Source organism: Ornithodoros turicata, chromosome 10 (genome assembly GCF_037126465.1).
Source record: "Ornithodoros turicata isolate Travis chromosome 10, ASM3712646v1, whole genome shotgun sequence".
In the NCBI taxonomy this organism is placed as follows: Eukaryota; Metazoa; Arthropoda; class Arachnida; order Ixodida; family Argasidae; genus Ornithodoros; species Ornithodoros turicata.
Window position 1 is genome coordinate 27,518,271 of NC_088210.1, and position 22,591 is coordinate 27,540,861.

Here is a 22,591-nt window from a genome sequence, read left to right on the forward strand (position 1 = left end):
GTTTATCGTCTGCATGAACTACTACTCCGCAAACGAACACAAATGGATGACATGGATGTCAACAGTTTTCTTAAACGAGTCGTCTGCCCCCATAAGGCGTTTATAAGCCCACATGGGCATCGACGTAAAAGGCATTAGTGCATTATAACAAGTCATTAAACTTACAGTGGCATTGAAAGCTCCTCGTATTTCGGCACGTGAGCTGAAACACTAGCCTCTTATAAGTATGTCGTCGGTGTTCGTTTCCAACTTCGCCTGAACTTGTACTGAATCGTTCACTTCGCTGTGTATCTCCAGCTGCGGTGCCAATAAAACCCATGATGTTTGTATTTACGGACAGTTTAATCTACATACTGATCGATAATACACTGGAATTACCTAGCGAAGCTACACTACACTAACTAACTACTAGCTGTGTGTGTTGTGCTTGTTGTATAGTACCATGTGAAATCCGTCTAGTAAATCTCTCCCACACAACTACTAGCTAACTACACCACTCGCTATAACAAACTACATAGATGCAAGATGCTATACAGATATTCGCTTGTCCGTGACCTCGGCAGAAACAAGCTGAATCGATTTCGATTGGATTGGTTCGAGAAAAAGGCGGCCCGCTAATAGCGTCATCAAAAACGCAAGTACCTTTTAAGTGCGCAACGAAAAAAGACACCACGGTCGCAAGTCGCCGTGTTTTCGGACCAACTATAAAGAAGCAAAACCAATCGAAATAAATAAGCTACTTGCTCAACGGCCATTAGTATCTCTTTCCCCATTACTGTCATTTCCAAGCTCAAAATAATAGCCGCATCTTCGCAAGTGTTTTCCTTTCTTGATGAGCGCACACGGCTACTTCATAGTGGTAGCGGATTCTCACTTGTTCATTGCCATTCGTTTTGCCGCTGAGCGTTTCATCACTTAGCCCCTTCGAGCGCCTTCCGTTGTAGAAACCCGGATGTCCAGGGGAGAGGGGTTAGTCGAAGAAGAAAAATCGCTCGGGAGAGGAGATGATCCACGGAGAGTCTTCTTCCTTTTTATTTTTTATTTAATTTTTAAAGCATGATGTGCGTGTCGTGTGCATGGGTTCTACAGGCTTCTATAGCTATAGCATGATGTGCATTGTGTTGGTGCAGAACGGGTAAACGGCGATGGAGGCCTTCGGGTATTATAGTACCCCGAATAGGTAGTGGTCTTGATGTTGTACTGCATGAGTATGGGTATGTGCTAGTATGCTTCGCACGTTAGCACCTCATCTTTCATTTCACTCACACGCAGTGGCCTGTCATTGGCCCTGCTCACGTGTGGTGGTTATTTGTGTGTGTGTGTCGCTGTGCTTTCTGGCGTTTTTCCTGGGTTTTCCTCAGACTCTTTCAGACATATGTCGGCACAGATTCCTTAGAAGTCGGCCCAGGACGCACATTCCCCCCAGAGCGTTAATCGTGACGTTGCCCACCTCTGTGAGGCCGACAACGGCGATTCCTTTCACCATCACCACCACCAACACCACCGTGTTCATCATCATTATCATCACTATGATTATTTCAGTTATTGTTTATTGTTGTTGTTGTTTATGTTGAAGCTGTGATCTGCAGCCAGTGGTCTCCCCACCTTTTAAATTCGTAACACCCAGACTCTGAGTGCGTTTTCGTTGTGAAATGCAATCGTATCCAGCTCTGAGCCGTGCGCATATACGATCCACGCGGTTTGTGGGACCCACATTTACCGAGACCGGCTGCTCTGCACGTATTCGAGGACATTATGGAAGGGAAAAAAAGTAAGCAGGAATAAGTAATCGAGTCTCAAAAGGCGAAGGCAGTGAGACCGTAGAGGGTGAGTGTCAACGTGTATGGTCTGATTCCGAAGCCGGAAGATAAGAACCCAGAGATGCGGAACAATAAGGACGACACAGGACAATTTATCCTGCGGTCCAAGATAGACGTCCTGTGTCGTCCTTCTCTGAGTTCCTACCTCGGTAAAACTTGTTTGGATATGTGTTACTGCACTGTAAGACACCTAATCCATGCAGATCATCACAACGTCGTATATGCTACGGGAGTACATGTCTCACGAAATGCGACTTCAGTCGGTATATCGGAAACGATCATCACGTGACTCCCTCTCATAACCTGGCTGGCGACGCGCTCGACAGAACAGCAAACAAAGCGCTCAAGATGGTCGCTTAACGCTGTCACACCCGACAACGCGTGTTTGTGTGGCGAACGCCCTCTTGTGAGCACCCCTGCTAGGCACACTGTCGTCTTCATGGTCACGCAGTTCACAACAATTGCGTCACTTTAAAGTCTTTGTCGCCCAGCGCTGAGACGGGCATGATAGTCACAGTCACCTGAGATCGACAATCCTCGCGCCGATACGCACAGTATCCGGCCGCACCGAGGGAATGAACCTTTGTCACGCACCCTTGGGACTAGATGTCCGTGGGCTGGTGGACATGCCCGCTTCGCGCGCAAAGACTTCGGTTCACGTCGGATGTCACGTGCCATTTGTCGGACCCATGCACCACAACATGCTGACCCAATATTGGACCAATATTGGCCCAATATATTGGACCAATATTGGCAATGTCGGCCCGATATTGGTCCAAGATTTGACCGATATTGGGCTATTATTGCCAATGTTGGACCAATATTGCCAATATTGGTCCAACATTGGGCCAACGTGTTGTGATGCTTGGGGAGCTTGTCTCAGAGTGTACAGGTGAACGCCCTCTACGTTTGTGACGGTTGTGTGCACCGGTTGAAGGTTGGAGTGCCTCTAAAATGTGTGTTATAGGAAACAGTCCAAATTTTTCCGCCGATTGTGTCGTGGTAAATCTGTTGTGTCATCATTCAGGACGGGCGAAACAGATTTCCGAAATGTCTGTTTAGCGCTGTTCTTTTTTTTTTTTTTTCTAATGTAAAAAAAAAGAAGAACTACAATAGAGCATCCTATTTGAAGAGATTATCGTGATTTTGCGTTTAAAAAAATCACGAATTATCAGCAAATATTCCACGCGTTTATCTGTAATTGGAGACTCGAGAGGCACCGAACATCACCTTAGCGGTACGAGACATCACATGAATAGCCTCGTCTACTAGAAATATTCGGGACGTTTTTGTAACAGTGCAATTATTGAGGACTTGTACGTCGCGACTGCGACCGTAGCTGTTAATTTCCCACCCAGGTTTCTCAAATCGATTTACTAACTATCGCTGGGAGGGTTTTTCATAATTCCCCTCCATAACGCGGAAGTGGACATTCCCTGGAAGCATATTAATGTCAGTAAGGACTTTCGTGATGACACACAATCGATAGGGCTTATTGATCCTCACGTGCCTTCGACGTCAGGCGCACATGCGATAACTTTTTCCGAAAGATTCGAAATGTTAAGAGCTTAGTAACAAAAGAACATGAGAGAAGAGAATTTCATCGTTAGTAACAAAACTCTGCCGCAAACACTGTATATATAGCCCACGCCTTAAGGGGAAAAAAGTGTAAATTGTGGAGCAATTACAGCTTCTAGTCGCTTAGATTGGATTTCTCCCAATTTTCGTCCCGTGTCCCTGAAATTTACTCCCTAGCTCTGCAAATAGATCCTAAACTTCGCATATAGACTCACGCGCATTTAGTCCCGAGAGTGCCTAATGTTGTCCCCCAAAATGCTAAAATTAATATCTTCTTTTCTCTCTGTAGGAAGCACACTGGGACCTTTTGTGACACATACAAGAGGCATCGAGTGCAAGCGAATGCAAGTGTCGAAGACACATTGGGCACGTGAGCCGCATATTCTAATCATCTCTAACAATTAGGTTATGTACGTTGATATAATTTTTGAGACCTCTGGAAACGCGGCAAAAAATAAAAAAGAACGAAAAGAAAAAAGAGCGTAAAAACAAATTACAGTGATACAAGTTTGATTTGGCTTATAACACCATCAGAATCACTTCTCTTTGTCACCTCTCTTCGCCCTATACCTCGTAATACCTCGGAAAACATAATCGTCGAGAACGGGAGGTCCTACACTAATAATTCCCGTTAGAACGGTCTCCCAACCCCTACGCTCTAAGGAAAAAACACAACAAAAAGTCCCCAAGATTGCGTTTACTCCCTATTATACTCCCCTGACACTGAAATTCACCCCCTTGCAATTCAAGTGCTCCCTAAACTTCGTATATAAACTTCCAAACATTTAGTCCCTAAAGTGACTAGAGAGAGAGAGAGAAATACATGATGACATGGACTAGTGATTGTGACAACCCGTCTAGATCTCTAAATGACTATAACGTTCCATTATTATTTTTTCTCTCTCTCTGTCTCTGCATATAAAATGTGGGAAGCACACTGAGGTCTTTTTTGACTGGCACAAGACACTTAACTGGACCTATGCTATAACACCCTTTCATTTTACGACCTCAATTATTTCACTAATTGGGCACGAGGCACATATTATAGGCCACTAACTTCCGCGAATTCTGGATGCTGAAATTCGTGGCATATTTGGCTTACTTCGTGGTATAAGCCCGAGATTACCCGTATCACTTTTAGCAAAAGCGACATTGCACATCGTGTGCCTGTGGTGTGAAGCAGTCGAAATGCTTACCGGTAGCCTCTACAACTAACTGTGAAGACAAAGTTTGCGATTGTGGCATAGTGTTCAAAGTGACAAATCCTGCGAGAGACATTTTCGCGGGTCCCTAATATTCACGAAAATATACGTCTCGTGAATAATAAGAACAACAACAACAACTTTATTTTAATGATGATGATTAGGAAGTTTCATCGCCAGATCCGATACTCCACCCCATTGCCAGGCGGTATAATGCGGTGAAATGGTATAATGATGAAAGATGAAAGTCACTGAACAGGTTAGCCAGCTGTAGGGATCGAACCCACATCTTCTGGATTGCCGGTCCAGGGCTCTACCAATTGAGCTAAGCTAACACGCCTCTCCAGCGACTTTCGGGGTGCGTCATCTGAAGGGACGACAAACCAGCCACTCACTCTCACTCACCCTCCTTTCACTCTTACATTTTTGCTCACTCATACACACATTCATACGACGGAAATCGACGCAAGCGGCTTTGTTTGTATCTGTCCCTTCTATGTTGTTCCAGCCTCAGAACATCAGTTTATCTCTTGGTATAATGAATTCCCTCACGGTGAGGACCGAAGTCGTATACGGACCCGAATAATAGCACAGCCCCCCTGTTTATGCGGCCCATTATATCTCGCCGTCCAAGAGGACAGGGAGAGAGACCGGCCAACTACCATCCGTGGACCACACCGTCGGGACGCGAACGCAGCTGCCGGAAGGTCAGCGTTGCGCATGTACGTCATTCTAATTACTGGCCGCGCGAGCTTCGCCTTGGACCTCGCCTGTGCCGCGAGCCGGACACTGTCCTCGATTGCCGCCCCCTTCAAAATCGTGACTAGACGCCAGAACACGATCGGAAATTGACACGAAAGTCACGATCTTCCTCTTAAACCCCCCCTGCTTATTCCCCCTGGGATGCACCACACTTGGGTTCTCGTAATTAATCGCGTCGATTGCATCGCAAAAACTTGGTCCTTCGCATCTATATAGCGTGTGTGCATTATATACCTTTCGATCGGTTTGCGTCGTGGTTTGCTGCTGGTGGGAATTGTGACCGCCGTTAATCATGCCGGGGGAAATTTTCGGGGCTCCCGCATCTGAAGAGACAGGCAGGTGTGAGTCTGTGTGAATCCATGTCCGGGAACAAAACGCTATATCGGTTGTTTGTATCAACGTTCCTCGGAAGACGCTGCTTTGTGTGAAGGGATATATTTCGAGCGAAAGCCCTTAACCTTTCTGGGAATTGTCCGAAAGGTCACGGGGTTTTACGGCAGCTTCTTCCGGTATATGTTCCTTCTTATATGTTCTCAACAGATGAAGTTCTTATGCCCTTTTGACGCTCATATAGCACAGGGCAGGCAAGATCTCCTCTATATGTATCAGCTACATCATCTCACGATATGCCTTTGCTGTCGTGTATACTTTCAGCAGGACTTGCACACGCACATACCAGTCGCATGTTCGCTCTATAGCGAAAGTAACGGGGTGCGAAGTCTATATGCTGACGTCAACGCGCAAGCAACTGCGCGACAAACGTGCAATGTTTCACGCTGCTACTTGCGCGCGCTGCACACGTCGCCACGCGTCACCGGAAACTTAATGGTCGCAAGCCGAACATTTATGTGCGTTTATGTGCACGATGGGAGAAAAGATGAAGCGGTTCAATCGTCAATCCGCGTCAGCGTGGACGTCACAGTGTGCTGCACGCGCATGTCAGCAACTATAGTTGTGCGCAGGGTCACTAAACAAGCTATTTAGTGACTCTAGTTGTGTGTACACAGGTTTGAAGGTTCTAGTCGTGTAGAAGGAAGAGAAATAGTCCGTCATCTCTCAAAATATTACTGCACTCTAAAAACTGGACTTCACCGCACGTCACGCTTTTCGCCAACCGTTCCCACGAATGATAGGGTTATCGCTTCTGATCGAAGGGAGAGGGTGGCGTACGCATTTTTGTGTCAATCTGGATACATTATAATTGACACAAAAAGGCGTACGCCTCCCTCTTTCCTCGAATCAAAAGCGATAACCCTATCATTCGTCGCAATGGTTGGCGCAGAGCGTGCCGTGCAGTGAAGTTCAATTTTTAGGGCGTGCAACGCAGATAGGATTGCTGGACACAGAGAGGTCACGCTCGCTCATCCGCGAGATAATGTAACCCATTATTCTCATACTGCCTCCGTATTGGCTGTTAAGACTGGCCACAGACACTACGCTGTGTATAGCAACAACACAGATATTGACGATGTCATGAGGTGTTTCACTCCTGATGTCAACAAACACTTCTTTTTTCTTTTTTCGCGTTGGATTTTTCACTGTTCAGCAGCACCGACTTCGTACACCTCAATTAAATCGGAAATTATTGGAAAATAATTAAGGGCACTCCGTAAATTATGCGTTTCGAATAACCCCGTATATAATTCGAATATATAACGGTCCGTTAGGAATAACAGTATAATTAAATAAAAATAAATAAACCGTATACGTATGCGTGTATAATTGAACGGCTCTCCCGAATAGTGATGTCAATTAAAATTTACACTTTGTAGAAAGCGGAAACTTTTCGAACTAGTATTTACTTCACACACTGTCCTTCTCGGGAGCGGCCCATATGCACATTTTATGCGTGCAACATTACCCCGTATTTACCGAATTCTGAAGATTTCTCTCGAAAGCGACGTCAATAAATTTACGTCGTGGGTGCGCAGGGAGCCATTCCATTATGTAGCTGTATGGAACATCACAGTCCATACTATATAATCATTCACCTTGCACGCGAATCATCTGCGAATGTTTTTTTTTTTTTTCTCCTTCTTTTTGTTCTAAGCACCACACAAAATGTTGCCTGCCAACACTGGAGGCTCATGTTTATCCGTTCGCACGGGCAGCGGCGTTGGACATTAATCCATGCAGCCTTCGTACGGTAATTTTCTCGCACTGCAGAGACGGCACGAACACCTTCACGTTCACGGTCAGTCCACGTTCACGCGATCACTGAATAGTAAAAGAAAAGGGGCTGTCGCCAGGAGACCCGTAACCCCACCTGCCCCTGATACTCCGTACACGCGTGAACGCGAATTCGTGTCTCGCCCCCAAGCAGTAAGAAGTGAAAAAAAAAAAAAAAAAAGATCGTAGTATAGACACGTATGCATTACCTATGCACGACAGTCTATTTTTGACGCCGAAGCAGAAATACTGCCTCCGAAGCGACAAATGAATCCCAATTAGTCTCGCTGTGCCCCCGATAGCTTCTAGAATTGAACCCGTAAGATTTCATTATTTTCTTCTATTCTCGCTATCGCCGCATCGCTTACGCTATAGCGATGAGTTGTTCTTTTGCAGGCAACGGCACAAATGTTTCGGACACGATCACGTCGCCCTCAAACGGGACCTAGAAATCCTGTCTGCGGCGTGATGTCCTACGAGCTTTTTTATTTTTATTTTATGTAAGCTCTCTGCAGTGCACTGACCGCATAGTGTTGTTGCTGTTGTGGTGTTGTAGTGTTGTATGGAGCAGACACCACCAGGAGTTCGTGCGATCTTCTTTTCTTGCTATTTTCCTGCACTCTTAAAAATGAACTTCACCGCATAGCGCGCTCTTAGCCAACCATCATCTCGAATGGTATCGTTATCCGTCCAGGTTTGTTGAAAACGGGAGGCGTACGCCTTTTTGTGATAATTATGAACAGCATAAGTGTTACAAAAAAGGCGTACACCTCCCGTTTTTCAACAAATCAGGGCAGATAACGATATCATTCGAGATTATGGTTGGCTATATAGGAGCGTGCTATGAGGTGAAGTTCACTTTTAAGAGCGTGCACTCTTAAAAATGAACTTCACCGCATAGCACGATCCTAGCCAACCTTCATCTCGAAAGATATGGTTATCTGCCTCGATTAGTTGAAAACGGGATAGCGTACGCCTTTTTTGTGACACTTATGCTGTTCATAATTGTCACATAAAAGGCGTACGCCCCCCGTTTTTCTTTCATTTTCCCGTATCTTTCGAAATGATGGTTGGTTAGGAGCGTGCTATGCGGGAGTTGAATTCCCGTAGGGTAGTGCGCGTGTATCGGTTGGGTTTTGGGTTTTTACATTTTTATATTTTTTCCTAATTGGCAGGTATTATTATGTGTGTGCATGGGGGGGGGGGATGGGGGTACTGCGAAAAACGTGAAGGCACCGATTAAAGAAAGCCAGTGCGAGATATACCGGGTGTCTCGGTTAACTGAGATTTAACTGAGGAGGACTAACTAAGGGAGGATGTCGCCAGAAGTTGCCGACCGTGACACATCCACTGACCCATTATAACGTGCCTTATAGTTTTTCTGAATTACACCTTTGGACATGGGATTGCATCTTTACACGTTGGAAATACCTCTTGAAAAAAAAGAAAAACAGAACTGCTACTCCACTTTCCTTAGCAGACGACAGCATTTCCGTCTGTTTTGCACCTGTCATTAGGGAGTGTTAGTCGGAAGCACTCTGCGAAGACAGTACGATAAAGGAAGTTGTCAAATCAAACGTCAGCAACGAGACGTCAGTCACTTCAAAGGAATAAGGCGATTGGCTTTTATTAATTGTCGCGAACGCAACCGCTATTGGACGAAGCAATAATCGCCTTCGAAGCAGCACAAACGGTTGTGTAACCTTTATCTCTCGACGGATTGTATTAAGTCGATAAGATTTTTGAATGTTTTACTCGCACCATTATTTTTTTTCTTCTCGGGTCGTCTTTCGCTGCGTATATAGCCAATAAATCACGCGCCTCAAGCATTCAATCGAGCGATGGCACGCCGTCTCAGCGATTCTAGGCACGCGTCAAACAGTGCATCTACTCCCCCGAAAAAAAGTCACTTCAAAGGTCATTTGTCACGCTGTTGCTTCCGCACTTGAAGTATAAGCCCCGACACAACACCTCATCTATCGCCTCCTACACGCACTCCAGTCGGGGGGGAAGCACATATACACAAAGATGAAACATAATAGAAAAAGACGGAATCATTGAATACACCCACTTGCCCGTAAAATGCATTCATGGCACATATTCTTCGCCCAACACACACACACACACTTTGAAGCCACTTCTCTGGAAATTCTCAACACCATTCTATCTTCGCCGCCGCCCCGCGTCACATCGCTTATCTATGATTTTCCTACAGCCGTAAGGGGGGGGGGAGACGCTGTAGAGGGTGACTAAATCGGCGACCCTCACAGTTGCTAAAGAAGCGGCGTGATAATAATAATGATAATAATAATAATAAAAAAAAAACGTCGGCAACAGAAGGAAGCCCTGTATTCGTTTTCAGTCCATTTGTCACCAGCGCCGGTGGCAGATAAATATTCGGCAGATCAGCAGGGTAGAGGGACGTGTTGCCTCCCGTGGGCGCGAGGAGGGGGGGAGAGGGAAAGGGAGGGGTGACTCCGGCGACAAGTGAATCAGTCAAGACTGAAGTGCGAACACGAGTGTGTGGGAGGGAGGGAGGAAGAGGGAGAGGGAGAGAGAGAGAGAAACACACTTTGGCGAGCAGAGGTATATTATTGGGTGTAGTTGTCAGACACGGCATTATGAGTTGTTCAGAAAGGAGGTGACGGCCGCGCGGGCAGGCTTCAAGGTTACATCTACTATATGCTACCAGACCTGTAAAGTAATTAATTACGAGTAACCCAATTTGCTGTAATTAATTACGTTTTCTCGGTAATTGATTGCTTCCTAGGATTACACTCAGTATTGTGGAATTGTACTCTAAATTAGTTACTTTTGCGAGTAATTTTTACTGCACTTGGAGTTACTTTTGGAATCGTACTTTGCGCGCGATTTTGGAATCAGCATCCTTATTAGATATTTTCGCGATTGCCGCGCTGATTTACTCGTTTACGAAAGACGATACCTTTTTTAAAAAAACTTTTTCTTTCACTGTTTCTTGTTCCGTTTTTTTCACCGTTTTTGGTACATTCATCAAATTTCTGCGATTTCTCTTTTTTTTTTTTACAACTGCAAGATGTACATCAAAATTATGTGTTGAAATAAATGTGTCTAATGAAGTTACAAATTTGCGCCGTTTCTTTCACCGTTTTTGCTTCTATTTCTTTTTTTTACCGTTCTTTCTTTCTCTTTTTTTTTTCAATCACCGTTTTACACCGTTTTGGGGGCATTCATCAAATTTCTGTGTTTCGTTTTTTTTTTCAGCCTGTAAGCACAACCTACATCAAAATTACATGTTGAAATAAATGTGTCTAATTAAGTTACAATTACGATTTTGTAATTGTAATTCAGTTACTTCTGAAAGTGTGCTCTTACAAGAGATGGAACTGCTCGCTGCGTATACACTCTGAACTTCAAAAATGAACTTCACCGCATAGCACGCTCCTAGCCATCCTGAGTGACATTGTTCTTTCCCCTGATTTGCTGAAAACGGGGGGGGGGGGTGCGCCATTTGTGTGGCACTAGGCAGTTCATAATTGAAACAAAAATGGCGTACGCGCCCCGTTTTAATCAAATCAAGGAAGAGAACGTTGTCATTCGGGATGATGGTTGGCTAGGAGCGTGCTATGCGGTGAAGCTCTGTTTTTAGAGTGATAGGCCACGCTCAAGCTGGAGGCATACGCCTTTTTCTGGCATTTATGCAGTTATGTTAATTGTTTTAAAAAGGCGTACGCCCCAGCGCTTTCCACGAGTCAAGAGTGATAAAGGTGTCACTCTGCACTCTTAAAAATGAAGTTCACGGCATAGCACGCTTCTAGCCAACCAGCATCTCGATTGATATCGTTATCTGCCCCGATTTGTTGAAAACAGGAGGCGCACGCCTTTTTTGTGACAATTATGAGCAGCATAAGTGTCACGAAAAAGGCGTACGCCTCCGGTTTTCAACAAATCAGGGCAGATAACGATATCATTCGAGATGATGGTTGGCTAGGAGCGTGCTATGTGGTGAAGTTCATTTTTAAGAGTGTGTACAAGAGTTGGCCTTCAGTGTGCTATGTGGTGAAGTTCATTTTTAAGAGTGTGTACAAGAGTTGGCCTTCAGTGTGCTATGTGGTGAAGTTCATTTTTAAGAGTGTAGCTTTACACACTCTAAAAACAGAACGTCACCGCATAGCACGCTGTGCGCCAACCATTGCCACGAATGATAGTGTTATCGCTTCTGATTCGAAGAGAGAGAGGGAGAGAGAGAGAGAGGGGGGGGCGTACGCATTTTTGTGTCAATTATCATATGTCCAAATTGGCACAAAAAAGCATACGCCCCCCTCTCTCTTCGAATCAGAAGCGATAACACTGTCATTCGTGACAATGGTTGGCGCACAGCGTGCTATGTGGTGAAGTTCTGTTTTTAGAGTGCAGGTTTGTAAGACTGCGATGATGTGGTCTTTGCGAATGGTGCTTTCATATATGATTAAGTAGGTATATGCAGTATTTATTTTTTCTTCAAAATTTTCACTTGAGTGTGGTAGTTATGTGACCGAATGACTGTGTTTGTTGCGTTATACCTGTCATAGTGGGGAAGGGAAAGATTATGTTGGGAGAAAAGCGCAAAGTCACGTTGCCAGACTACTATCTAACCTGTTCCCTATTTCGGAACTCGATAAAGATCATACATTTTTGCAATTTGTCTGTGTTTCTCAGACGAGAGTAAATGAGCGTAAATGACTCAAAAATATGGTAAGCGAGACGTTCTTCCTGATTTTCCTCCCTCAAGTTCCTTTCCACGACGTACCCTGTGTGCAACGAGCTCCCATACAATACTGGCGCGGCATTCAACACCTATAGACGCAACAAGTAACGTGACAACAGGTCCCTCGTAAGAAAAAATAAATAAAAACATTTCCTCCCGTTTCAAAACTATTGCTAAACATCAAACAAGCTGTCGACAGGTCTGTTTATATTTCCAAACATATACTTTACTTTCACTCCCGTTTTTATTTGTCTCGCAAGCATTTTCTTTTGTAGTGCCCCCGCACCCTCAGAACACCCGTCCACCACTATCACCGAGCTGCTACCCCAGCCTTCCGCGGGGAAATGATGTCGGGCTGAATCTAAACAACCGATGCCGCCTAAGCGATGAATACTCAGTCGATACCACGGCGCAGGCGCGTGCTCCGGCAGTTGTCCCCTGGGGACAATTTTAACCCCGCTATCCCTACGCTCTTTTCCCTTTATTTTCCTTTTTATTCCCCCTCTTTTTCTATTTTGACATATTGGCGTTTCTGCGTATTCCTCCGCGTTGTTTTTTAGGGAGCTTTCGAACGCTGCCCTTTTTATACGACGACGACGCCCGTTGTGATTGTGATTACAGATGGTTAGGATTTTTTTTTTTCTGGTGTTTGCCGGGTGTTTTTCACGGTGTTGTACAACTCTGGGCTTGACACTTGGCGATATGTGAACGCGGTCTGCGTTCATAAGTAAAAAATGGAGAGAAAAAAAAAGGTTGTCAGGACGCCAGTGACACGAGACGTCGGTGGCCAGAAACCACACCAGGTGCTTCCAAAGTACTTCAAGGCGATGCCATCAAGCCGGATGAGAATCACCAAAAATGTTTTGATGTCAGGTGCTTGCAAAGAAACTTTCGTTCACGATACAAGTATTAGGACTATCGCCATGGCTGTCACCTGCGTCTGGAGCGATGTCAGCTGCACTGTCCACCGAGTGGGAGGCAGTGGAGCGCGCAGCACAGTCAATGTCTCTTTCGCTTAAATGTAGCAACGCCCTCCTTGAGAAACCAGCAAACGTAAGGAAACACCTAAGTGAACCCGAACGATACCGTCCAATTCCCACAGTCCAATTTACATCAGTCCCTGCCAGGTCTCTTGAGCGTCTGGCAAGGCCGGTGCAACGGTGCGCGCAGTTGTATTTATCCTCTAGGTCTCCGGCATGCTGTGACGCTCTTGAGAAAGGCATTCAGCTCATCGCATCACACCGTGTCACTCTCGTTGCAAAAATTCCGTAAGGCCTCTCTCTGCATGCAAGGAAACGCGATCTCCGAGGAACTCGAGGTAGACGGCTGGACAACATGGCTCCAGCCCGAGAGGCGTCAGTGCCAATAGGACGGTCGCGCTAGCGTTCCGACGAGCGTTTGTTCCCGCCGTGGCGCCGTAACGGGAACCCCACGAGGTTCTTTCGCTCTATAAACTTCTCACGTTCGAAGAAAGCTTCGACAAAGCGCAAAGGTTTTGTTCACCTTCGATGGGCCTGTCATATATCATTCCCTTTTGTCTTTTCCGGCAAAAGAGTCACAGAGAGAGAGAGAGAGAGAGAGGACTGGAAGCGAAGGCACATGAGAGAGAGAGAGAGGGAGGGGGGAGAGAACGAAGTGCAATTTGAAGCACTCAGCTGCGAGCTGAGGTAATAATGATAATTCGCGACATACGTCGCGAGACAACTCTACAATCGTGATCGGCGTCACAGAGATCGACCTCTGAAATAATTTGTCAGCTCAGGTGGTGACGAACACACTTCGAGAACAACTCGTGAATGCCAGATTATAAAATTGCGATATTTCTGATATTTTTCGAAGTACAAGGGGAAACATGATGGGAATTGATGTTCTGAGGCTGGAACACATAGAAAGGACAAATATATACAAATAAGTTGTGGGTTCGAGTCCTATACAGCTGGCTAACCTTTTCCCCAGTGACTTCCTTCTTTCGTCATTAATTTCTTTCATACAAGGGGAAACATTTAATTTTTCTGCTATTCCCAGCTAACGGAGAACTCCAAGTCCCAGCAGTTCCCCAAAAAAACATTTTCCCCAGTGCTTGTGTAACAGCTTCGTGACATATTCCTCCACGATATGTTCCTTCGTTGGAAAATAATACTATGCCGCTCTCTTCACAATTAGAAATTACCCCCACCTTGTCTTTAAGAATGATTTCCATCTCCATTTTTTTCTTTTAAAATCAATCAATCAATCAAGAATGATTTCACCGGAATGCGCTTTATGTTGCCGTGCAGTCTGTCATCGCAGAGATCCTGCACCCGTTTGGACACCGTCTACACGCAGAAGTCCCACGCCAACACGCTCGGGTATAGGGAAGAGGTCACCCTTACCCGTTATCTTAGTACGTTGTAATCACACATCGGTGGACATAAACGCAACGTAAATTCTTATTGATTGTAATCGTAACACATCACCGTTACTGTATGACAGCCGGTCCCATATTTCGTGCAGGTGTTAGGAATTTTAAAGTCCGGCGGCGTGTATAGACTGGACAAAAGTTTTCAATCGAATCATACGGTGGGACAAAAGATGGGTTTATGTTCTATTGATTTCCTTTGACGACATGAAAGAGTGGCGTCGAGCAGACGGAGAAGATGGTATAATGGTTGCGCGGCGAAAGGGATTGCAATTAGGCGGACAACGTCCGTTTTCAAGGCGCTTTCGACATAACCTTCGAGCTCGTTGTCGGTGACGTCCTTGGGCGGGGACGTTTGCGCGAAATTCTCCTGAAATGGATGACACCCTTCAACGCCTAGCTTATAGTAACAGGGGATGGTAGTCGCACGAGAAGACAGCATCCCTCCGGCTGTATACAAGAGAGCATCCAGGCGCGCCATCAAGAGGACAGGTTACTGAGGGTAAACGGGGAGACGATTGATTGAGGAAATATGGATTTTGGCAGCGAGCCATGCGCCGCTGGCGCCCATATTTTTGATTTACGAAAAAAAAAAAACTTATGGGACACCTGGACCCTGTTCTTTCCAGGGAACATTCCGTGTCTTTGAACTGCATACTGCACGCTCAGTCGTTTATACCCTTTTTGTTCTTTATTGATTGAAACTTCGATCCCCAGCGCAAGAACTATACTCATAGGATATAATTCCTACCCTCACGCTCGTCAGTGAACAATGTCTGCACATATTCGTACCACTGGAAATTGGCCTTCTGACGCATTGCTGCTCTTATAGTGCTGTGCCCTGCTCAGCGCAGCAACAAATTAGACTTAACAAACACCGTTATCACGTCATTTCATCTCGGTTCCTTGTTTTGTGATTATAGTTTGAAGACCACTATCATCAACCGTCAATCGATGACGGATGATCGACTTCCACTCTCTTTGCAAATGTGCCACGCTTTCCTCGGTCTGATACCCCGACGTGCTTCCTTGCTTACTCACGCGAGCGCCAAACGCATCCCTTTCAAGGAACGCGGACCGTCTCCTAGCGCGAGGAGAAGATAGGACCACGTTGTGTTTGCTTTGCAGAAGCAGAAGCACGAAATCCGCAGCAGCAAGACGAAACAGGACCGGTGGTGTGTGATGTTGTGCCGCGTGGGGGCGCCCCACCCATGTCACCGGGCGTCCGCCCCGCCCAGGTCCGGCTTGGGCCCAATTACTGCCGCGTCACGGCCCGAGTTGCCAGATTAATGGACGCCCAGGCAGGTCGTGACGAAGCTGTGTCCACGACTTTGCCCCCGGCGCAGAGTCGCTGTCCGCCCGCCGCTCCTCCGGCGCGACCTCTGTTGCCGCCGCCGCCGACTGACCGATCCACAAAGCGAGCGCCTCGACGCTGGCACGGAACATGCCCAAGGAGGAGAAGGATGACTTGGAACATTTATGCTTTTGTCTGGAGGGTATTTAATAGAAATAACGTTACCAGGCAAAACGAAGAGACGCGCAGTCGAGTAATTTTTACGTCGCTTACTGACTTGGGAATGGGAGCACCTACATAACGAGATTACTTTCACTATTTACTCGATACTTTCTACTCTGTTTATTTACTCCCTGCAAATGCACGTGTTCTGTTCATTTACTCTGTATTTACTTTTGGCCCTCCCCTTGGCAGTATGGACTTTTTACGGAACCAGCTCGTGTGGTGTAGCGGTGATGATCGCTCTCCACGCCACAGGACTGAGAGATGACGCGGGTTTGAACCCCGGCTGTACTACCTGAGGTTTTCCCTAGGTTTTCCAGCAGATTTTCCATGCGAACTGTTACTGTTAGGTTACTGTTAGGTAACTCCATACTGTTAGGTTTGTGCTGTGGATGTTACGCAGGGTCCGTCGTACCAAGGGGTTCGATCATTATTCATCAATCACCTCACCATTTCATATCGCATATACTAATCAGTGTGGACTGGGCTAGTGAGCCACAAATGAAGTGGAAAATTTGCTCGTTCATCTTCACTTCAGTGTACTTGTTGTTGTTGTTGTTAATCGTTTAGGAGTACGTTAAAAGTGTGTAAATAACAACATAAACATTATCAGTGTTGCACCAGCACATCTTTAAAACGGAAACCTCCTCTGTTGATCTACATTGTGCTCTGAAGGCAACCCAAGAAGCGCAGTAAATCCCTGTTTGCGACTCTCCTCCCTTTTGCCCCACAATCCACCTGCCCACATCTGTACGCCGCTGATATGGCGCTGATATGGATATGGCCACAGCTGCCTCGCAGTGCAAACACGCAAAACGACAAAAATTGATACCTCCTCATGAGATAATAAAGTTCGAACGCGTTTCGATCAGGTACACAGACTGAAGAGTTGGAGAGTGATTGCATGTTCGATGATAACGATATCGCGCATTAGGCGCAAGTTCGGTCAAGATTGAGGTTCGCGCGATGGCAGAACACATACACAACGTGCTAGTCGACCGCGAGCAAAAGGTAACGTATTCTTAGATAATCCCCAAGTTTATTTATGCGTGACTGTCGTATCTTCCTTTTGTAAGTCACCGGGCCGCCCAATTAACCTTTGTCATTCCCAGTGTCGTCCGAGAGACGCCCAGCTGTGTGCGGGGGCACTGGCTCAGGTGTTATACGTGGAGAAAACACTTTTTTTCTGCGAAATGATTGGGAGCGAGAATGGACTTGGGAGGCGGCTTCGTTTGATGTCACGCTCCGACTCGAGAACAGGAGTAGGCGGTGTTCGGAAATTTCTCGGATGGTGTAATACAGGAACTGGTGTTGGGAACGGTATTTCATGAATCTTGATGTCGCTGTATGCAGCCACAGATTCGGCCGGTACGGCGCTGTGTGATGATGGAGATTGAATTGTATGTTATGTAAGCTGCTCTTTATTCCGAAGACGATGAGGCACGCCGGGTGCACGAGTCAAGAACGATAAAAACAGTTTAATTTAAAAACATTTGAAAAGATGACGTTTGGGGTCCCATCTGTTCTGCTGTAAACTGCTCGGCACATCTTTTTATTGCTATTGTACAGTTCGAGAACTTTGATAGGCTCGCGAGAGAGCTCGTGGCGAATCACGGTCCGAAGTAATGCATTTAACGCGTAAGTAGTGCATTTTCAGAAGTATGTCGCCACAGTTCCCTTAGAAGTCGGCCCAGGACGCACATTCCCCTAGGGCGTCAGTCGTGACGTTGCCCACCTCTGTGAGGCCGACACGGCGATCCCTTTGGCAGCCTCCACCACCGCGTTATCGGATAACGATAAGTTGAAGATCCGGCCCCAGGGCGTTCCAGTGCAGTGCATGCAAACTGTGCTCTACAGTGGCTCAGAGGAGTTTTCGAAATAACTTTGGTTTGTGAAGGCACCGTTTCTTTCAATCGTGATGTTGGAGTCAGTCTGATGTATTCAAATTATATACACCATAGCAATCATTAGGAACAACAATGCTGGAAGGAATAGCAATAGCAACGCTGGTGAGAAAGTAAAAGAAATTGCGCCTCAAGAAATCTTTGAACTTTCACGTGATCCCCCTTCAACGTAAATTCCTCGTCCTCTCACCTCACTCCATCCTCTATTCCGTTTTGAAAGCGGTCATGGTGCCCTTTCCATCGTAGCCTGATATGAATCGCGTCAATTGCGGCTAACTACGCTGCTAGCTAACGGTTGCTAAAAAAGAAAAATAATAAATTTGGGAGCAGTTACGGCTTCTAGTCCCCCAGACCGCAGGCACTCCCCATATTAGTCCAATATGCCATCGGAATTTTACTGTCCAGCGCCTGAAAATAGTCTCTATAGACTAATGCGCTGGAGAGGAGAATACTTGTTTATTCATGAAAAAAAAAGAAAAAGAAAGGTTGTTGCAATGCGCCAAGCCCCCCAAAGCACTACAAGCACTCCTATTCTGCTTAGAGTGTAATGCCCGAAATTTTCGACGAAGTCAGTTAAAATCTTGGAGCAAGATAAATAAATAAAAGAAGAAAACAAATAAAACAGCATATTGTGGAATGACGCGGCGCTGACATTTTCCTGCCTTAGTTATACTCACAAAACACAATCCCCGGCGTACATCGTCGCATGTTTGATTTTGAATGCCTGGCTGCTGTCTGGCGCAAGACAAACATATAGCGACAACCACGTGCACACACACACACACACACAGACACGTGACCCAAACACTCGCTGCCGCACTCCTCCGCAACCATCCGTCCCTCTTCTGCTACTATTCCCGTCCTCTGTGTGTGTGTGTGTGTGTGTGTCCCTCTGGACGCTTTGGGGATCGCTTCCACTCCCCCCCCCCCCTGTGTACATTACCGCCTGATTTGTCGTCCCAGTGTATACAAACAGTTCCTGGAATACTTCGAACGTTGTAACTACCCTGCTGTGCATGCATGCTTCGATGGACGAAGACGCACTAACTTCCCAGACACGACACGACAGCCGAGCAAGAAAGCGATGAAAGTGTCGTAGAAAGGCAAAATATACGACACGCAAAAGGAAATACGAAGTGAGAGCAGAAACGCCACCAAGGATGTCGGTGTCTCGGCCGTATCGCGTTTCTGTCGCCCACAGGCTCGGTGTTATGGATTTGTCCTGGAATCCTCGAGCGGTACATACACTCTCGTGCGCGGGTGTCATGTTCCGCAGCCATGTCGGAGCGTTTCCTGGAACGCTGTGGAACGTTGGCGGGATGTTCAACGTGATCTAATGCTGCTTCTGGCGGGTCAGCGCTTTTTATTGCTCCTCATGGGGACAGTGACCCAGAGTGAGTTATGTTGCGGCAGTTCTGCCCGCTTGTGAATCACTGGCGTGCACGATTATGTGTTTCTCCGCTTAGCGTTCCAGCCTGAGGTTCTCGTGTTTCACCCGCTCTACAATTAGGTGCGTATAGGTTTGCGTGGGTCGTTTGCTTTGATGCTGAAAGTGTCCGGGAGAACATTGGCACACGTGTACGTAATGTGTTATTTATCCAAAAAGAAAGAGCTTTGGTTTGCGTTGTGCGTTTTGTCCAAGAAACCTTCTTTCACACACTGAAAGCAGAACTTCACCACACAACATGACGTAGTCTATCCATTGCATAAAATGATGCCCTTGTCACTCCCGATTTGTGGCAAGCGCGGGACCTCCGCCTTTTTGTGACAATTAACACAACGGCGTAAGTGTCACAAAAAGGCGTACGCCTCCCGTTTAAAAAAAAGGGGGAAACGATATTCTTCGACAACGATGGTTGGTTAATATCTTGTTGTGCGGTGAAGGCCAACCATTGCACAGAATGATACCTTTATCACTCCTGGTTTGTGGAAGGCATAGGGCGTACGCCTTTTTGTGGCAATTAACATAACTGTATTAGTGTTACAAAAAAAACCGTACGCCTCCCGTTTTTAACCAATTAGGGGACAGGACAGGACAACGTCATTCGGGATGGAGGATGGCTGAGAACGTGCTATGCACGGAAGTTCAGTATTTAGAGTGCATATATCGCCCGCAAACTCGTGTTCGTCAAATGAGGACCTTTCATTTCGACAACGTGTTTTTTCTGCATTTATCCGATTAGCTTCATGGCTATATACGACAGACCGTGCCTGTCGGTCCAAGCTATATTTCCACGCATCCCACACTCGACCTCGTACCGCGTATACTGCCAGTAGCACTGTACCACACTCACGAAGTAATTAAAAACACGGTTATACTACCAACATGAAACATTACCTCCAATATTTCATCCACTATCGAGATGTGTATCGCAGGTTATGTCAGCAAGCGTCACTCATATTTTTGCCCTCCGCGAAAAAAAAAAAAATTCTCGTCACTCCTATATAACGTCTCTCCCCAAGACGGTATGCAACGCACATGCACTCCTCCGAAGGCCAAACTCTCCGTCCAAAACGCCCCACTCGACTCGCTGTTTGACAGCATGTACATTCAGGGGTGTTGGCCGCCGTATTCGGCAGAGCGTATGTCCCCCAAGCCCAAAGTAGATCACATCAGGTCCTGCTCGAAGGCGGGGTCCGAAGTTGTTCATTGCTCGCGCTTGTAATAAGACAGATTGACCTTCCTCTGTCCTAGCCTTTTCAAAAAAGGCCACTCCTACAGGCATAGGCTTCTCCCGTGTGCGTGTGTGTGTGTGTGAAGGGACCGGTATAGCACGGGGACGTTAATGGCCTCCACGGTGGACTGTGTACCCATACGTGCGCCGTGAAGAACAGTTTCCGCCGACTGCGACTTTTTCCTCGTTAGTGGAAGGAGGCGTAGGTGGGAGGGACAAGAGTCCGATGGAGGATAAGACGCGAAGTTATAAGAAGGAAACTAATTAATTTCTTGGTGCGGAATTTATGAGAGCAGCAAAGGGAGCGCTGGTCGCGAGTGTGCTCGTTCGTGGGAAGGTCAAGGAAAGAAAGAGAGAGAGAGAGAGAAAAAATATATAAAATTCCTTTGTGGAACTTCGATAGTGCATCTTTAGAGGCTGTCTGAAGAAAATAATAAGAAGGACAAAAATATTCACTCTTCCTCTCTCTCTCTCTCTTTTGGCACGCCTGTTCCCATATCTGTACATTCTGTTGTGTGTGTGTGTTTTTTCGTTCTGCATATAGGCTCTTTTTTTTTTTTTCGTACAACAGCCTTTCGTCAAATCAGTGCTTAATCTTCAGCCGTACCGGTAAACATAGTATTCAAGAACAGCGCACCAAGTATAGATGAAGTACAAGAGATATCTTGCCTTGCTATCTCTTCGAACATGTGCTCAAACCTCTTAGTACTTGTAGCTAGCCCAACCATTTCTGAAGACGTTTTAGTAACTACTATACTTTACTATTAAACATCATAAAGTCTACTACTAAACTTTGCTACTTTACTACTACTACTAAACTTTGCTGACGTTTTGTAGATTGAGATTCTTTTTCATCTGCATAGCACTCAGAGTGGATTGTCAACCCAAATGGATAAACAAAAGCTCCGATACCGCCTCCAAGAAAAGCACCCTAATTGAGAGTTTCAGCAGATGGCGGAGCTCTTCACGAAAACGATACGAAAAAATAACGTGTCAAATCGGAGGTCAGCAACGTTATATCCGGATTAATCCAACGTTATATCCGGTAGGGTTGTCAATGCTTCTGAAACCGTTATCTCGAACACTTGCCCATCTACTAAAACTATTCAAAAACAACGAACACACACACATACGCACTGAAACCGAAAAGACACACACACAGTGACCACAAGGGTCAAGGAACAGCCCAGGAGGCAACTGAATTAAGGCACGCTACGAGTTCGTACGTATATATACTACAGACCAGCATGACTGCGACGACCGTCTGAACGACGAGAACCGGAGGAAGCCTGGGGCGACGGGGTTGTTTCTCCATGGGCCACACCTTTCTTCTTTCAGAACCGTGATCGATGTCGGTATCGCACATGGAGCATTCGTGAATAGGAGCTTCTGGGATGGGACACCAATTTATCACCGCCCCTTTTTTGGCCAAGTGCAACACATAAGCTACATTGGCACACCTGAGCACATTTTGGCACGCGTATCACCGTACACATTGTGCGTGAAATCGCTGCTGAGACTATGGCAGCAATTCGGTCCTGTTGGCTCGAAGACCGGTCCCTGTCCATCATTTCCGGTTCGTATTAGCCGCTCATCTGCAACCGAAGCACTTTCTCCATTTATGCATGCGCTTATTATTATTATTATTTTTTTCCTGTTCTCTCTCGTCTGTCTCGCAGGCCTGATTGTGGGTTATATTGCGCACGATCATTTAGCCATCTTGTACCGATTATGCGCGTGCAGTTATTCATCATGAAGGCGCAGCGTATGCACTCTCGGGAACAGAACTTCACCGCATAGCACGTTGTGCGTCGACCACTGCCACGAATGATAGGGTTTTC

At 46.2% G+C, this 22,591-nt stretch overlaps 1 protein-coding gene and 1 long non-coding RNA gene across 3 annotated transcripts in view; one reads left to right on the forward strand and one right to left on the reverse strand.

Annotated features, from left to right (window-relative positions):
- The window catches only part of LOC135371298 (uncharacterized), a 114,080-nt gene that overhangs the window by 58,824 nt on the left and 32,665 nt on the right, over positions 1-22,591 (forward strand). The window contains exon 3 of one of the 2 annotated variants that reach the window (XR_010415554.1): positions 3,688-3,798. The exons of the other annotated variant lie outside the window; for it this stretch is intronic. This is a non-coding gene — a long non-coding RNA (uncharacterized LOC135371298). Of the gene's footprint in view, positions 1-3,687; positions 3,799-22,591 lie in introns of those variants that run through there. 2 annotated transcript variants of the gene reach the window in all.
- The window catches only part of LOC135371295 (zinc finger protein basonuclin-2-like), a 192,927-nt gene that overhangs the window by 48,092 nt on the left and 122,244 nt on the right, over positions 1-22,591 (reverse strand). The window lies entirely within an intron of this gene.